The 18804-nt window shown below is 42.2% G+C and overlaps 1 protein-coding gene across 4 annotated transcripts in view; it reads left to right on the top strand.

Moving 5' to 3' along the window:
- XPNPEP3 (X-prolyl aminopeptidase 3) overlaps nucleotides 1–18804 on the top strand; it is a 180678-nt gene that overhangs the window by 113108 nt on the left and 48766 nt on the right. The gene's annotated exons all lie outside the window — the stretch shown is intronic.

Genomic DNA, 18804 nt, shown 5'->3' with positions numbered 1-18804 from the left:
TACATAAGCTCTTTTGTCATCACTCAAGTGAAAAGAATTTCCTTGCAGCATCTGCCACCCCGCAAACATTGCCGAAAGATGGTATAGTCTTTGTGAATTCGTAACAACCTGTATTATAAACCTGTATCGATATTCATCACATAACATGCCTTGAAAAATTATTGATACTCTATGAACTTATTTTATGTGATATACCAACATAAAGTAGCAAGCATTTGTGAAGTATAAACAAAATGATGCACGATTTCCTAATTTGAAAAATATAAACCTGAAAATTGTGACGTGTATTTTTATTCAGCCCCCTGTAGTTTGACACACCAAAATAAAATCCTGAATGTCCAGTTGGCTCCATAAGTCAAATAAATTGAGTTCATGTGTATGTAATTTATTGTTCGTGTAACTACAAATTTTCAGTGAAGGCCTCAGAGGTTTGTTTGAGAACTTTCAAAGAGCATCATGAACACCAAGTAACACACCAGACAGGTTAGGAGTAGAGTTGTGGAGAAGAGGAAATTAGGGTTGGATTTAAAAAAACAAAACAAGCTGAACATCTCACAGAACACTGTTCAATCCATCATGCAAAAATGGAAGGAGTATGGCACAACTGCAAACCTACCAAGACATGGCCATCCACCTAATCTGACATCCCAAGCGAGAAGAGCAGTAATTAGAGAAGCAGCTAAGAGGCACATGGACCCACAGCTCAGGTGGGAGAATCTGTCCACAGGATAGCTGTTAGTTGTATACTTCATAAATCTTTCTTTTATAGAAGAGTGGCAAGAAGAAAGTCATTTTTTGAAAGCAAGCCATAAGAAGTCCCGTTTGCAGTTTGAAAAAATACATGTAGAGGACACAGCAAGCATGTGTAAGAAAGTGCTCTGGTCATATGAGACCAAAGTAGAACGTTTTGAGCTAAATGCAAAACGCTATATGTGGCAGAAAACTGTGTGAGAAAAAGGAAAAATCAGCTCACCACTTTTGATGCTTTCATAGTCCTTGAAAGAGATCCGAGCACGGACAAGCATCTCTGCTACACGCTGAATGCCTTAACAGGAAAGAAGAGAAATCCAGCTCCGGAAGTAAAATAAAAAATTCTTTAATTCAAAATTTTAAAAACAAAAAAAGGAAAAACGGCTGCTGGACATAAGCTGTTGTGAACTCTGTTTTCAGGCTCCCTCTTGTGGTCACAGGTGGTATTGTGTGACTTTTGTTTTGGGCTCCCCCTGGTGGCTTTGTTTGTTATCCTGCGGGTCTGTGGCTGATCAGCTGCCTCGTTATTCACTTGGGAGTTTCCTATTTAGCTCTGTTTCACTTCCACTTGTTGCCGGCTGTCAATGTACTCAGTGCTATTCTGATTACTCCTAATTATCTTCGGTTTCAGTCTCTTCTGGAGAAGCTAAGTTCTGTTTAATTATTTTTTGCTCATCAGTCTGCAATATGATTTCTGTGTATGATGAGTTTAGTCCAGCTTGCTAATATGTGATTTCTTCTGCTGGTTTGCTCTGGGGTACAGAGTTGCTTGCCCCGCACCGTTAGTTGGTGCGGGGGCTCGAGCGATCTCTGCGTGGATATTTTGAATAGGGTTTTTTATTGACCGCACAGTTCCCTTTCTATTTTCTGCTTTCTAGTGTTAGCGGGCCTCATTTGCTAAATCTAATTTCATCTCTGCGTTTGTGCTTTCCCCTTAACTCACCGATAATATTTGTGGGCGGCTATTCTATATCTTTGGGGTCATTTCACTGAGGCAAGTGAGGACTTTCGTTCCCTCTAGGAATAGTCAGTTTCTCAGGCCGTGAAGAGACGTCTAGGATTTTCAGGTAACGTTCCACGGCTGCCTATAGTTGTTTGCGGATAGGATCAGGTTGCGGTCAATTCAGTTACCACTTCCCCAGAGTTTGTAGTCGGTTTAGTTACTTAGCTAGTCCTACTTGCGATCCTTGCCACTAAGATCATAACAGTACAGCCGGCCGGTAAAGTGTTAATTGCATGGCAGAAGCAGGAGAAAAGAAGCCTTGAGAATTTTTTTTTTTTTTTTGCCGTGTGTCTAGCTGCTGTGTGTCTAGCTTCTCTCCTCCTCTTAATCTTGGTGTTGCTCTGAACTCAGCTGCTGATATGGATATTCAGAGTTTGGCCTCCAGTGTAGATCATCTTGCTGCAAGGGTACAAGGTATTCAGGATTTTGTTGTTCACAGTCCTATGTCAGAGCCTAGAATACCTATTCCGGAGTTGTTTTCTGGAGATAGATCTAGGTTCCTGAATTTTAAGAACAATTGTAAATTGTTTCTTTCTTTGAAACCTCGTTTCTCTGGTGATTCAGTTCAGCAAGTTAAAATTATAATTTCTTTCTTGCGTGGTGACCCTCAAGATTGGGCCTTCGCATTGGCGCCAGGGGATCCGGCATTGCTCAGTGTTGATGCTTTTTTTCTGGCCCTTGGATTGCTCTATGAGGAACCTAATCTTGAGAACCAGGCTGAAAAAGCGTTGTTGGCCCTCTCTCAGGGGCAAGATGAAGCAGAGGTGTACTGCCAGAAATTTCGGAAATGGTCGGTGCTTACTCAGTGGAATGAGTGTGCCCTGGCTGCAAATTTCAGAAAAGGTCTTTCTGAGGCCATTAAGAATGTCATGGTGGGGTTCCCTACGCCTGCAGGTCTGAATGAGTCAATGACTGTGGCCATTCAGATTGATCGGCGTTTGCGGGAGCGCAAACCTGCGCACTATTTGGCGGTGTCTTCTGAACAGACACCTGAGTCTATGCAATGTGATAGAATTCTGACCAGAAGTGAACGGCAAAATTATAGACGGCAAAATGGGTTGTGCTTTTACTGTGGTGACTCAGCTCATGTTATCTCAGCATGCTCTAAGCGCAAAAAAAAGGTTGATAAATCTGTCACCATTGGTACTTTACAGCCTAAGTTCATTTTGTCTGTTACCCTGATTTGTTCCTTGTCATCTTACCCGGTTATGGCTTTTGTAGATTCAGGTGCTGCCCTGAGTCTGATGGACTTGTCATTTGCCAGGCGCTGTGGTTTTGTTTTGGAGCCTTTAAAATTCCCTTTTCCACTAAGGGGAATTGATGCTACGCCATTGGCTACGAATAAACCTCAGTACTGGACACAAGTGACCATGTGCATGACTCCTGTTCATCAGGAGGTGATTCGCTTTCTTGTGCTGCATAATTTGCATGATGTTGTCGTGTTGGGTCTGCCATGGTTGCAGACTCATAATCCAGTCCTGGATTGGAAAGCAATGTCTGTGTCAAGTTGGGGTTGTCAGGGAATTCATGGCGACGCTCCTGTGGTGTCAATTGCTTCATCCACTCCTTCTGAAGTCCCTGCGTTTTTGTCAGACTACCAGGATGTGTTTGATGAGCCCAAACTCAGTTCTCTACCTCCTCATAGGGATTGTGATTGTGCTATAAATTTGATTCCTGGTAGTAAGTTTCCTAAGGGACGACTTTTCAATTTGTCAGTGCCGGAGCATGCTGCCATGCGGAGTTATATAAAGGAGTCTTTGGAGAAAGGACTTATTCGCCCCTCCTCCTCCCCTCTTGGTGCGGGGTTTTTTTTTGTGGCTAAGAAGGATGGTTCTCTGAGACCTTGTATTGATTATCGCCTTCTAAATAAAATCACGGTCAAATTTCAGTATCCTTTGCCATTGTTATCTGATCTGTTTGCTCGCATTAAGGGGTCTAGTTGGTTCACCAAGATAGATCTTCGTGGTGCGTATAACCTTGTGCGTATTAAGCAGGGTGATGAATGGAAAACTGCATTTAATACGCCCGAAGGCCATTTTGAGTACTTGGTGATGCCTTTTGGACTTTCTAACGCTCCTTCTGTCATTCAGTCTTTTATGCACGACATCTTCCGCGAATATCTGGATAAATTTATGATTGTGTATCTGGATGATATTCTGTTTTTTTCTGATGATTGGGAGTCCCATGTTAAGCAGGTCAGGATGGTGTTTCAGGTCCTGCGTGCCAATGCTTTGTTTGTGAAGGGCTCAAAATGTCTTTTTGGAGTCCAGAAGGTTTCTTTTTTGGGTTTCATTTTTTCTCCTTCTACTATTGAGATGGACCCAGTCAAGGTTCAGGCTATTCATGACTGGACGCAGCCTACATCTGTTAAGAGTCTTCAGAAGTTCTTGGGTTTTGCTAATTTTTACCGTCGCTTCATCGCTAATTTTTCTGGTGTTGTTAAGCCTTTGACGGATTTGACCAAGAAAGGTTCTGATGTTACTAACTGGTCTCCTGCGGCTGTGGAGGCCTTTCGGGAGCTGAAGCGCCAGTTTTCTTCGGCTCCGGTCTTATGTCAGCCAGATGTCTCTCTTCCTTTCCAGGTCGAGGTTGATGCTTCCGAGATTGGAGCGGGGGCTGTTTTGTCGCAGAGAAGCGCCGATGGCTCTGTGATGAAGCCATGTGCTTTCTTTTCAAGAAAGTTTTCGCCTGCCGAGCGGAATTATGATGTCGGTAATCGGGAGTTGTTGGCTATGAAGTGGGCATTTGAGGAGTGGCGACATTGGCTCGAAGGAGCTAAGCATTGTGTTGTGGTCTTGACTGATCACAAGAATCTGATTTATCTCAAGTCGGCCAAGCGGCTGAATCCTAGACAGGCTCGTTGGTCGTTGTTTTTCTATCGTTTTGATTTTGTGGTCTCGTACCTGCCTGGTTCGAAGAATGTAAAGGCTGATGCTTTTTCTAGGAGTTTTGTGCCTGACTCTCCTGGAGATTCAGAGCCGGCTGGTATTCTCAGAGAAGGGGTGATTTTGTCTGCCATCTCCCCAGATTTGCGACGAGTGCTGCAGGAGTTTCAGGCGGATAGACCTGACCGTTGTCCACCGGAGAGACTGTTTGTCCCGGATAGATGGACCAGCAGAGTTATTTCCGAGGTTCATTCTTCGGTGTTGGAGGGCCATCCTGGAATATTTGGTACCAGAGATTTGGTGGCCAGGTCCTTTTGGTGGCCTTCCTTGTCGCGGGATGTGCGTTCCTTTGTGCAGTCTTGTGGTATTTGTGCTCGGGCTAAGCCTTGCTGTTCTCGTGCCAGTGGTTTGCTGTTACCTTTGTCTGTCCCGAAGAGGCCTTGGACGCACATTTCCATGGATTTTATTTTGGATCTCCCTGTCTCTCAGAGAATGTCTGTCATCTGGGTGGTGTGTGATCGTTTTTCTAAGATGGTCCATTTGGTGCCCTTGCCTAAGTTGCCTTCCTCCTCCGAGTTGGTTCCGCTGTTGTTTCAAAATGTGGTTCGTTTGCATGGGATCCCTGAAAATATTGTTTCCGACAGAGGATCCCAGTTTGTGTCTAGATTTTGGCGGACCTTTTGCGCTAAGATGGGCATTGATTTGTCTTTTTCGTCGGCCTTCCATCCTCAGACGAATGGCCAAACCGAACGAACTAATCAGACCTTGGAAACCTATTTGAGATGTTTTGTTTCTGCTGATCAGGACGACTGGGTGACTTTTTTGCCATTGGCCGAGTTTGCTCTTAATAATCGGGCTAGTTCTGCTACTTTGGTTTCTCCTTTTTTTTGTAATTCGGGGTTTCATCCTCGTTTTTCCTCGGGTCAGGTGGAGCCTTCTGACTGTCCTGGAGTGGATGTTGTGGTGGATAGGTTGCATCAGATTTGGAATCATGTTGTGGACAATTTGAAGCTGTCACAAGAGAAGGCTCAGCGCTTTGCCAACTGCCGTCGCTGTGTGGGTCCCCGACTTCGCGTTGGGGACTTGGTGTGGTTGTCTTCTCGCTTTGTTCCTATGAAGGTCTCCTCTCCTAAGTTCAAGCCTCTGTTTATCGGTCCTTATAAGATTTTGGAAGTCCTTAACCCTGTGTCATTTCGTTTGGACCTCCCAGCATCGTTTGCTATTCATAATGTGTTTCATCGGTCGTTGTTGCGGAGGTATGTGGTGCCTGTGGGTCTTCCGGTTGAGCCTCCTGCCCCTGTGCTGGTTGAGGGAGAATTGGAGTACGTGGTGGAGAAGATCTTGGATTCTCGTATTTTTAGACGGAGCCTTCAGTATTTGGTTAAATGGAAGGGCTATGGTCAGGAGGATAATTCCTGGGTTGTCGCCTCTGATGTTCATGCGGCTGATTTGGTTCGTGCCTTCCATGTGGCTCACCCTGATCGCCCTGGGGGTTTTGATGAGGGTTCGGTGACCCCTCCTCAAGGGGGGGGTACTGTTGTGAACTCTTTTTTTCAGGCTCCCTCTTGTGGTCACAGGTGGTATTGTGTGACTTATGTTTTGGGCTCCCCCTAGTGGCTTTGTTTGTTATCCTGCGGGTCTGTGGCTGATCAGCTGCCTCGTTATTCACTTGGGAGTTAGCTCTGTTTCACTTCCACTTGTTGCCGGCTGTCAATGTACTCAGTGCTATTCTGATTACTCCTGATTATCTTCGGTTTCAGTCTCTTCTGGAGAAGCTAAGTTCTGTTTAATTATTTTTTGCTCATCAGTCTGCAATATGATTTCTGTGTATGATGAGTTTAGTCCAGCTTGCTAATATGTGATTTCTTCTGCTGGTTTGCTCTGGGGTACAGAGTTGCTTGCCCCGCACCGTTAGTTGGTGCGGGGGCTCGAGCGATCTCTGCGTGGATATTTTGAATAGGGTTTTTTATTGACCGCACAGTTCCCTTTCTATTTTCTGCTTTCTAGTGTTAGCGGGCCTCATTTGCTAAATCTAATTTCATCTCTGCGTTTGTGCTTTCCCCTTAACTCACCGTTAATATTTGTGGGGGGCTATTCTATATCTTTGGGGTCATTTCACTGAGGCAAGTGAGGACTTTCGTTCCCTCTAGGAATAGTCAGTTTCTCAGGCCGTGAAGAGACGTCTAGGATTTTCAGGTAACGTTCCACGGCTGCCTATAGTTGTTTGCGGATAGGATCAGGTTGCGGTCAATTCAGTTTCCACTTCCCCAGAGTTTGTAGTCGGTTTAGTTACTTAGCTAGTCCTACTTGCGATCCTTGTCACTAGGATTATACCAATAAGCCTGGTGATTACCGGAGGAGAAATGCTGTAAGTAACTGAACGCGTTTCGAACACGTGTAGTGTTCTTAGTCCTCAGTATCATTCAGAATAAGAAGTGTCCCAATCAGGTGAAAAAACATATACATTGATTACTTAATATAATGAGATGCAGCATGTGTGAATAACAAGTTTGAGACACATACACTGTGTGCAGAATTATTAGGCAAGTTGTGTTTTGATCACATGATACTTTTTATACATGTTGTCCTACTCCAAGCTGTTCAGGCTTGAGAGACAACTACCAATTAAGTAAACCAGGTGATGTGCATCTCTGTAATGAGGAGGGGTGTTGTCTAATGACATCAAAACCCTATATAAGATGTGCTTAATTATTAGGCAACTTCCTTTCCTTTGGCAAAATGGGTCAGAAGAGAGATTTGACGGGCTCTGAAAAGTCCAAAATTGTGAGATGTCTTGCAGAGGGATGCAGCAGTCTTGAAATTGCCAAACTTTTGAAGCATGATCACCGAACAATCAAGCGTTTCATGGCAAATAGCCAACAGGGTCGCAAGAAGCGTGTTGAGCAAAAAAGGCGCAAAATAACTGCCCATGAATTGAGGAAAATCAAGTCTGAAGCTGCCAAGATGCCATTTGCCACCAGTTTTGCCATATTTCAGACGTTACTGGAGTAACAAAAAGCACAAGGTGTGCGATACTCAGGGACTTGGCCAAGGTTAAGGAAAGCCGAAATACGACCACCTTTGAACAAGAAACATAAGATAAAATGTCAAGACCGGACAAATAAATATCTTAAGACTGACTTTTCAAAGGTTTTATGAACAGATGAAATGAGAGTGACTCTTGATGGGCCAGAGGCTGGATCAAGAAAGGGCAGAGAGCTCCACTCCGACTCAGACGCCAGCAAGGTGGAGGTGGGGTGCTGGTATGGGCTGGTATCATCAAAGATGAACTTGTGGGACCTTTTCGGGTTAAGGATGGAGTGAAGCTTAACTCCCAGACCTACTGCCAGTTTCTGGAAGACAACTTCTTCAAGCAGTGGTACAGGACGAAGTCGGTATCGTTCAATAAAAACATGATTTTCATGCAGGACAATGCTCCATCGCATGCCACCAACTACTCCACAGCGTGGCTAGCCAGTAAAGGTCTCAAAGAAGAAAAAATAATGACAGGGCCCCCTTGTTCACCTGATCTGAACCCCCATAGAGAACCTGTGGTCCCTCATAAAATGTGAGATCTACAGGGAGGGAAAACAGTACACCTCTCGGAACAGTGTCTGTGAGGCTGTGGTGGCTACTGCATGCAATGTTGATCGTAAACATATCAAGCAACTGACAGAATCTATGGATGGAAGGCTGTTGAGTGTCATCATAAAGAAATGTGGCTATATTGGTCACTAGGTTTGGGGGGTTTTGTTTTTGCATGTCAGAAATGTTTATTTCTCCTTCGCCTCATTGGGGGACACAGGACTGTGGGTGTATGCTACTGCCGCCAGGAGGCTGACACTAAGTAAACATAAAAAAAGTTTAGCTCCTCCGTATACACCCTGACACTGGCCGCAGGCGAACCCAGTTCATGCTTAGTGTCTGAAGGAGGCACAGGTCTGGTTCCCAGACCTCCTGGATCTTTTTTGGAAGCTAGACAGGGGCGACAGACCATTTTGTAGGGGTCCGATCTCCCCATACCATCAACGGGCGAGCACGTGGAGTATCGCCTCCACGTATCCTCTTCCGCAACATGGGACTTGCCGGACTAGCCCTGACCACCCTAAGGTAATGAAAAATAAACAAGTGAGATGGGAATATATTTGGTTTTTATTAATTTGCCTAATAATTCTGCACAGTAATACTTACCTGCACAAACAGATATCCTCCTAAGATAGCCAAATCTAAAAAAAAGCCAACTCCAACTTCCAAAAATATTAAGCTTTGATCTTTATGAGTCTTTTGGGTTGATTGAGAACATACAGGTCCTTCTCAAAAAATTAGCATATAGTGTTACATTTCATTATTTACCATAATGTAATGATTACAATTAAACTTTCATATATTATAGATTCATTATCCACCAACTGAAATTTGTCAGGTCTTTTATTGTTTTAATACTGATGATTTTGGCATACAACTCCTGATAACCCAAAAAACCTGTCTCAATAAATTAGCATATCAAGAAAAGGTTCTCTAAACGACCTATTACCCTAATCTTCTGAATCAACTAATTAACTCTAAACACATGCAAAAGATACCTGAGGCTTTTAAAAACTCCCTGCCTGGTTCATTACTCAAAACCCCCATCATGGGTAAGACTAGCGACCTGACAGATGTCAAGAAGGCCATCATTGACACCCTCAAGCAAGAGGGTAAGACCCAGAAAGAAATTTCTCAACAAATAGGCTGTTCCCAGAGTGCTGTATCAAGGCACCTCAATGGTAAGTCTGTTGGAAGGAAACAATGTGGCAGAAAACGCTGTACAACGAGAAGAGGTGACCGGACCCTGAGGAAGATTGTGGAGAAGGACCGATTCCAGACCTTGGGGAACCTGAGGAAGCAGTGGACTGAGTCTGGTGTGGAAACATCCAGAGCCACCGTGCACAGGCGTGTGCAGGAAATGGGCTACAGGTGCCGCATTCCCCAGGTAAAGCCACTTTTGAACCATAAACAGCGGCAGAAGCGCCTGACCTGGGCTACAGAGAAGCAGCACTGGACTGTTGCTAAGTGGTCCCAAGTACTTTTTTCTGATGAAAGCAAATTTTGCATGTCATTCGGAAATCAAGGTGCCAGAGTCTGGAGGAAGACTGGGGAGAAGGAAATGCCAAAATGCCTGAAGTCCAGTGTCAAGTACCCCACAGTCAGTGATGGTGTGGGGTGCCATGTCAGCTGCTGGTGTTGGTCCACTGTGTTTTATCAAGGGCAGGGTCAATGCAGCTAGCTATCAGGAGATTTTGGAGCACTTCATGCTTCCATCGGCTGAAATGCTTTATGGAGATGAAGATTTCATTTTTCAGCACGACCTGGCACCTGCTCACAGTGCCAAAACCACTGGTAAATGGTTTACTGACCATGGTATTACTGTGCTCAATTGGCCTGCCAACTCTCCTGACCTGAACCCCATAGAGAATCTGTGGGATATTGTGAAGAGAAAGTTGAGAGACGCAAGACCCAACACTCTGGATGAGCTTAAGGCCGCTATTGAAGCATCCTGGGCCTCCATAACATCTCAGCAGTGTCACAGGCTGATTGCCTCCATGCCACGCCGCATTGAAGCAGTCATTTCTGCCAAAGGATTCCCGACCAAGTATTGAGTGCATAACTGAACATTATTATTTGATGGTTTTTTTGTTTGTTATTAAAAAACACTTTTATTTGATTGGACGGGTGAAATATGCTAATTTATTGAGACAGGTTTTTTGGGTTATCAGGAGTTGTATGCCAAAATCATCAGTATTAAAACAATAAAAGACCTGACAAATTTCAGTTGGTGGATAATGAATCTATAATATATGAAAGTTTAATTGTAATCATTACATTATGGTAAATAATGAAATTTAACACTATATGCTAATTTTTTGAGAAGGACCTGTAGTTGTTGATCAATAATAAAAATAATCCTCTAAAATACAACTTGCCTAATAATTCTGCACACAGTGTAGATTGATTGTATAGTTAGAACAAAACATGAAAAAAAAAATATTCCTCCTATTTTCAAGAACAGGCTGAGGAGCTACAACAAGACATCTCGTTAGATGTCATAAATTTATCTTCCATTGCTCTTTCTGATACAGAAATTAAATTACTGTCACGTGGTCTGAACTTTGCTCCAACAAACACGGACCTTAATGTTTTTTCAACCTGAAGGACATCAATAAATTTGGTAGAGATTTAACAGTCAAAAAGCATTTTTTTCTTGAGGGAGAAGAATCACCTGCTGCAGTTCAACTGCCGACAATTAATGAATTTTTTGGTAAAGATTTTTCTGAGCAGAATGGACTCCTGTGCCTTATGGACCTTGACACATCCATTAAATCACCAACAGGCATTAACGTAATCACTAATTTCAATACCAGAAACCCTTCGTTTTATCCGATACACGCGAGGACGGATTCCATAGATCGTTTCCAGGAGAATGTAGAGAAGGACATCAGAAATCTTCTACTAGAACCACCACCCTGCACCCAAACAAACAACTTGTCTAGAATGGAACTTGATGCTTTTAATAAGTTAAAATTATACAATAACATCATTATAAAAATGTCAGACAAGGGGGGGTCTGTAGTAGTTTTGAACAACTCTGATTATGTGTTGGCCATTAATAACATGCTATCTGACAAAAGTATTTATTCATCTCTCAGAGCAAATCCTACATCTTAATATGTGAAATCCAGCAAATGTATTATTGACGAAGGACTAAATTTGGGTTTTCTCACTATAAAACAGGCTGAATATTTGTACATTGAGAATCCCACCATCCCTATTTTACATGCCCTACCTAAGACACAGAAAAATATTTTTCCACCACCTATGCGCCCCATAGTATCTGAAATAGGATCGTTCAGTGAACACCTGGGAGAATGGTTGGACACTATTCTCCAACCATTAGCGCAGAGAATACCTGGATATTTGAAAGATTCTGAAGATTTACTAGGAATGTTCAGCAACACAATTTGGAACTCGCAGTGGACTTGGCTCACTTGCGACGTGATCGCATTATATACTTCCATTCCACACCAAAAAGCTTGTGTGGTACAGTTTAATTTACAAAAATATAGCACATATTCCTCAGATTTACAATTGTATATCATCTCAGTTCTTGCATTTCTTCTGTCCCATAACTATTTTCTTTTTAACAATACGTTTTACATCCAGAATAGTGGAGTTTCAATGGAAGCAAAGTTCTCCTCGTCGGTGGCGATTCTAGTGATGGCATGGTGGGAAGAACTATATATTTTCAGTACTGATAGCCCATTTTATGCCCATATAAAATGGTATACCAGATATATTGATGACCTATTACTGGTGTGGGAGGGGGAAGCAGATTCTTTAATTTCATTCATTTTTTTACATAAATAATAATCCTTTCAATCTAAAATTCACTTATACAGACAACAAAAATAATATTAATTTTCTGGATCTACATCTCTCAGCAAAACCTTTTGAGATTGTTAGTAGTAGCACATACCGCAAAGAAATCGCACGGAACACAATATTACATGCGCATAGCTTCCACCCACAACACACAATTCAGTCGATTCCTGTGGGTGAAATACTAAGAGCAAGAAGAAACTGCAGTAATGAAACAGCTTTTTCCACTGAAAAAAATAATATTAGAAAATGTCTCACAAATAGAAAATATCCAAAATGGACTATAGACCGCGCTGTTAATATTGCTGCTACAAAAATGCGGTTAGAACTCATTGCACCTGTTTCCAGTTCTGAATAAAATAATTCTGTCTATAACCGCAGCAAAATTAACTCTTTTCAGAAACAACCGGTGTTATTACTGACATATAGCACTTATTTCAAATCGATTTCTGACATCATATATCGCAATTTAAGTGTCTTAAGAGATGATGATACCATGGATAAAATTTTTAAGAATGGCATAAAAATAGTATCTAGGCAAGCCCCCCAACTCTGAGTAACTCCTTATCTCCCAGTTTCTATGATCCAAATAAAACAAAAAATTCTTTAAATTGGTTATCAACTACAGCCTTTTTTAAATGTGGACAACACCCTTGTAAGACCTGTTCTTGTTCTAAAAAACTACATCCTTTTCATGTTCCAACAACCATAAGAACTTCAAAATACAGAGTTTTCTAAATTGCCATTCCAATTATGTAGTGTACACAATAGGATGTTCTAAATGTAAATTAGCATATGTGGGTTCTACCATCAGAAAATTAAAGCTCATAATCAGAGAACATTTATATGACATCGCTCAACCCACAACTTGTCATGTTTCTAATGCTTCAGATCATTTCATTCATATTCATGACAGACAAATCACACATTTTAAAGTATTTGCAATAGAACAGGTCCGTAATCTACCGCGCGGTGGAGACAGAGAAAAAAACTGCGTGATAGGGAGGGGCGTATTGGATCTACATACTCAATACCAGAGTACCTCTAGGATTAAATTTAAAAAGGGAAATTATGTTGCACTATTGATATTTGTATTTGTATTTTTTCAATTTTTTTTTTCATGTCTTCTGTTTTGTTCTAACTATGCAATCAATCTATGTGTCTCAAACTTGTTATTCACACATGCTGCATCTCATTATATTAGGTAATCAATGTATATGTTTTTCACCTGATTGGGACACTTCTTATTCTGAATCTGACTGCCCATTATGATACTGAGGACTAAGAACACTACACGTGTTCAAAACGCTTTCAGTTACTTACAGCATTTCTCCTCCGGTAATCAATTTTCATTTTTCTTTTTTTGGTTTTTAAAATTTTGAATTAAAGAATTTTTGATTTTACTTCCGGAGCTGGATTTCTCTTCTTTCCTGTTGTGGCAGAAAACTAACACTGGACATCACTCTGAAAACACCTTCTCCACTGTCAAACATAGTGGTGGCAGCCTCATGTTGTACATAGGCTTTTATTTTGTTGCAGGGACAGGGAAGCTGGTTACAGTTGATGGAATGATGGATGGAGCTAAATACAGCAATCCAGGAAGAAAACCTGTTAGGGACACAGGACAACGACTCAAAACATAATGCTAGAGCTACAATGGAATGGTTTAGATCAAGGAATATATTCATGTGTGTGAATGTCACAGTCCAGACCTAAATCCCATTGAGAATCTGTGGTAAGACTTCAAAATTGCTGTTCACAGACGCCTGCATCCAGTATCACTGAAGGAGGTCTATTTTACACAGAAGAATGGGAAAACTTTCTACTTCTAAATGTGCAAAACTGGTAGAGACCAAAAGACTTGCAAGAGTAATTGCAGGGAAAGGTGGTCCTACAAACTGTACAATTGTGCTCAAAAGTTTACATACCTTGGCTGAATTTTTGCTTTCTTTGCCTTTTTTGAGAGAATATTAATGATAACACCATAACTTTTTCTGCACTCGTGGTTAGTGGTTGGGTGAAGCCATTTATTGTCAAACTCCTGTGTTTTCTCTTTTTAACACCTTAACGACCACCGATACGCCTTTTAACGGCGGCAGTTAAGGGTACTTATGCCTCAGCGCCGCTTTTTAATGGTCCTGAGAAATAAGTGTAGCTGAGTAGCTGAGATCCCAGATAACATGATTCGGGTAGTTTTTTACCGACTCCAGTGTTGAGATCACTGTTATTAACAGTATAACGGCGACAGCAAAAAAAAAGGCCGATTATCCACATCAGAGGAGAGAGAAAGAGGGGCCCGCGATTTTCCCCCGGCACCTCTACAGTCCCTACATCCCCCCCGTGAAGTCCCCCGGGCCGCCGTCTTCTTCTTCCGGGAGAAAATGGCAGGCACATGCGCAGTGCGCCCGCCGAGATCTGCCGAACGGCAACAATAGGAAATTTTTCCTATTGGATAATTTTGATCACTGTTATAGACTCTATCACAGTGATCAAAATAAAAAAATAGTACATCAAACCCCCCTTTATCACCTCCTTAGTTAGGTAAAAATAATTAAATTAAAAAAATGCATTTATTTCCATTTTTCCATTAGGGTTAGAGTTGGGCTAAATTGAGTTGGGCTAAATTGGGTTGGGCTAAATTGGATTGGGCTAAGTTGGGGTTGGAGTTAGAATTGGGGGGTTCCACTGTTTAGGTACATCAGGGGGTATCCAATCGTGACATGGCACCACCATTGATTCCAGTCAATTTTGTGTTCAAAAAGTCCCTCCTGAGCCTTGCCATTCATCTAAACAGTGGCACTTCCCCACATATGGGGTATCGGCGTACTCATGAGAAATTGCTCAACAAATTTTGTGGTCCAGTTTCTCCAGATACCCTTGTGAAAATAAAAAAAATGGTTCCAAAGTAAATTTTTGGTGAAAAAAGTTAACTTCTTGAATGTGGCTTTGCGCACCTTAATGGGTGCAGTTTTTAGAATGGTGTCACTTTTGGGTATTTTCTGTTATATTGACCCCCCCCCCCCAAACTCAGTTCAAATGTGAGGTGGTCCCTAAAAAAATGGTTTTGTAAATTTTGTTGGAAAAATGAGAAATCACTGGTCAACTTTTAACCCCTATAACGTCCTAACAAAAAAATTGTTTCAAAAATTGTGCTGATGTAAAGATGACATGTGAGAAATGTTATTTATTATTTTTTTGTGTGACACCACTCTCTGACTTAAGTGTTCAAAATTTAAAAGTTTGAAAATTGCAAAATTTTCAAAATTTTAGCCAAATTTCCTTTTTTTTCATTAATATAACGCAAGTTATATCGAATAAATTTTACCAATAACATGGAGTACAATATGTCACAAAAAAACAAACTCAGAATCAGACAGCCTGGGAATTTACAGGAATGATATATATCTTGATACCGTGTTAGCCAGTGGATAGAAAAATATTTAGAATTGAGAGTCCTCAGTGGTTGATACCCTTTAATGGCTAAGTGAAAAGATGGTAACAAATTGCAAGCTTTCGAGAATACTCCGGTCTCTTCATCTGGCATAGATTAATAGAAATTCTGAAGAATCGCATATTTATGCACAACACAGCACAGAAAAATGCCATAGATAAGACAGGTGACGTGAAGCAGAATTACCATTATGTGAGTGATAAACAGTTATGTCCATAAATATTGGAACAGTTCGTAGATAAGGAGTGTGAATGTTTTATTGTCCTCTGATTGGGGTCTGGTTCTATGTTATGATGCCCCACATGGTCTGAGGAGCAAATTCCTTAATTGATGTAAAAAGACATAAATTCATGCGACACATTCATTCCTGCACTTGAAGTGTCAAAGGTAATCATCAGCTTATATTCCCAGACTCTTCTGTCTCTCTGAGATTTGAATTTACCTTTTAATACAAGTAATTTCATACTTGTCCAAAATGCTATGATCAGGGAGACAGAAATGTATTGCCACAGGTAAATCCATTCTTTTTTCTCTTATTGTATGGCGATGAGAGTTCATCCTTGTTCTCAGTTTCTGCCCTGTCTCCCCTACATACAGACCCCCAGTTGGACATTTAGTACAAATAATTAAGTACACCCCATTTCTATCCACTGGCTAACACGGTACCAAGGTATATATCATTCCTGCAGCCAAACTGAGCAATCGGGGGAAGAGACTTGGTGAGAGCGGTAAAGAAGAACCCCAAGATCACTGTGGCTGAACTCCAGAGATGCAGTAGGGAGATGGAAGAAAGTTCCACAAAGTCATCTATCACTGCAGCCCTCCACTAGTCTGGCCTTTATGGCAGAGTGGCCCGACAGAAGCCTCTCCTCAGTGCAAGACATATGAACGCCCGCATAGAGTTTGCTAAAAAAAACAAATGAATGACTCCCAGACTATTAGAAATAAGATTCTCTGGTCTGAGGAGCCGAAGATAGATCTTTTGGTGATAATTCTAAGCTGTATGTGTGGAGAAAACCAGGCACTGCTCATCACCTTCCCAATACAATGAAAACCTCTTCCAGAGTGCTCTGGACCTCAGACTTGGCCGAAGATTTGCCTTCCAACAAGACAATGACCCTAAGCACACAGCTAAAATAACAAAGGAGTGGCTTGAGAACAACTCTGTGACCATTCTTGACTGGCCCAGCCAGAGCTCTGACCAAAACCCAATTGAGCATCTCTGGAGAGACCTGAAAATGGCTGTCCACCAACGTTCACATCCAACGTGACGGTACTGTAGAGGATCTTTAAAGGGAACCTGTCACCCCGTTTTTTCAAGATGAGATAAAAATAGCGTTAAATAGGGGCAGAGCTGTGCTTTACATTAGTGTATTTTTTGTGCCTTTATTCCCCACCTATGCTGCCGAAATACCTTTGTAAAGTCGCCGTTTTGGGCTGTCACTCACGCTGGTCTGGTCATATGGGCGTGGTGACATCGCTGTTTCTCCCCCAGATCTTGCTCATCTTTCCGTTGGTGGCGTAGTGGTGTGCGCATGCCCAACAGGCGAATCCACTGCGCAGCTGAAGGAAAAGAGCGCGATCTACGCTATGCAGCGGTTTATCGGTGGGCGCGGCCATCTTCCTGAGGCCGCGCGTGCGCAGATGGTAGTGCTCGGCTTCCCGGGGCTTCAGGAAAATGGCTGCGGAATGCCGCGCGTGCGCAGATGGAGATCGTGGCGGCCATTTTCCTGAAGCAGAGATGCGAACTCGGCTTCAGGAAAATGGCCGCTGCGATAGCGCTGAATAGCGCAGAGATCGCGCTCTTTTCCTTCAGCTGCGCAGTGGATTCGCCTGTTGGGCATGTGTACACCACTACGCCACCAACGGAAAGATGAGCAAGATCTGGGGGAGAAACAGCGATGTCACCACGCCAATATGACCAGACCAGCGTGAGTGACAGCCCAAAACGGCGACTTTACAAAGGTATTTAGGCAGCATAGGTGGGGAATAAAGGCACAAAAAATACACTAATGTAAAGCACAGCTCTGCCCCTATTTAACGCTATTTTTATCTCATCTTGAAAAAACGGGGTGACAGGTTCCCTTTAAGGAAGAATGGCAGAAGATCCCCAAATCCAGGTGTGAAAAAATGAATGCATCATTCCCAAGAAGACTCGTGGCTGTACTAGCTCAAAAGGGTGCTTCTACTCAATACTGAGCAAAGGGTCTGAATACTTATGACCATGTGATATTTCAGTTTTTCTTTTTTAATACATTTGCAAAAATTACTACATTTCTGTTTTTTTTCAGTCAGGATCGGGTGCAGTGTGTACATCAATGAGAAAAGAATAAACTTTTTTGAATTTACCAAATGGCTGCAATGAAATAAAGAGTGAACAATTTAAAGGGGTATGAATACTTTCTGTACCCACCGTATGTGGTTGTACAGTACTGCTTAGCTACATGGCGAGACTCTGGAGGGACGGATCTCTATTTTACTCGAGTTTGATTCCATGGGTGTTTTACAGAAACAAGCAGCAGTGAATGTTGCTGTGTGAAAATAGCAAATCTGCCATTGTAGTGTAGACATAGCAGTGTCCATTATGTTGTATTGCCTGTACATTGTGCCCAGCTTATGCTTCTGCAGACACGAACCCGGTGAATTAAGCTGGCTCTCATCACTGCCAAAATGCCAAACGTGGATGCTAACTGTGGTTTAGGCACACTGCGGTGCTCAGAAGGGAGGGACATTTGGATTTGGGAGTGCAGAATTTGCTGTATTTCTTTTGGGCGGAGCTATAGCGCTTTTCCAGAGCCTTTGTACTACCAATAACGTGGAACACCCTTATATTTCCATTGACAGATGACTGTCCTGAATGGGGACTTGCTTTTTTTTTGTGGATTGAGTTGAAACTTTTATTGAGAACATTTTACATAACGTTTGGGATCACATTTATCCTGCACTCTGCAGTGAGCGCTTACATTGGCGTTTACATTTAAATTTCTGAATGACGTGATTCCAATGAAACCCCCAGAAGATCCATTCACTAGAATGAGGCAGCAGCATTAATCTGGACTCCGTCTGGCCTCTGTTCAGCAGTGTCCTTTTTAGAGATGCACCAAACTATGACGGACCGCACTTTTATGCACGCTTAAAAAGACAGAGACTGTTCGATCATAGGCCTGATGGCGTCCACAGTGCTTCCATCTGCTTCATTATAGGGAATCTTGTTCTTGGGGTTCTGTCTGAATCTCTTATTTCAGAGATTTACACTTAAACTATGGTGTAAACACAAAGCGCCGGATAAATGTGAGCCG

Source organism: Ranitomeya variabilis, chromosome 8 (genome assembly GCF_051348905.1).
Source record: "Ranitomeya variabilis isolate aRanVar5 chromosome 8, aRanVar5.hap1, whole genome shotgun sequence".
NCBI classification, from domain to species: domain Eukaryota; kingdom Metazoa; phylum Chordata; class Amphibia; order Anura; family Dendrobatidae; genus Ranitomeya; species Ranitomeya variabilis.
The sequence above is the reverse complement of the archived record's forward strand: the minus strand, read 5'-3'. Positions and strand labels throughout refer to the sequence as shown.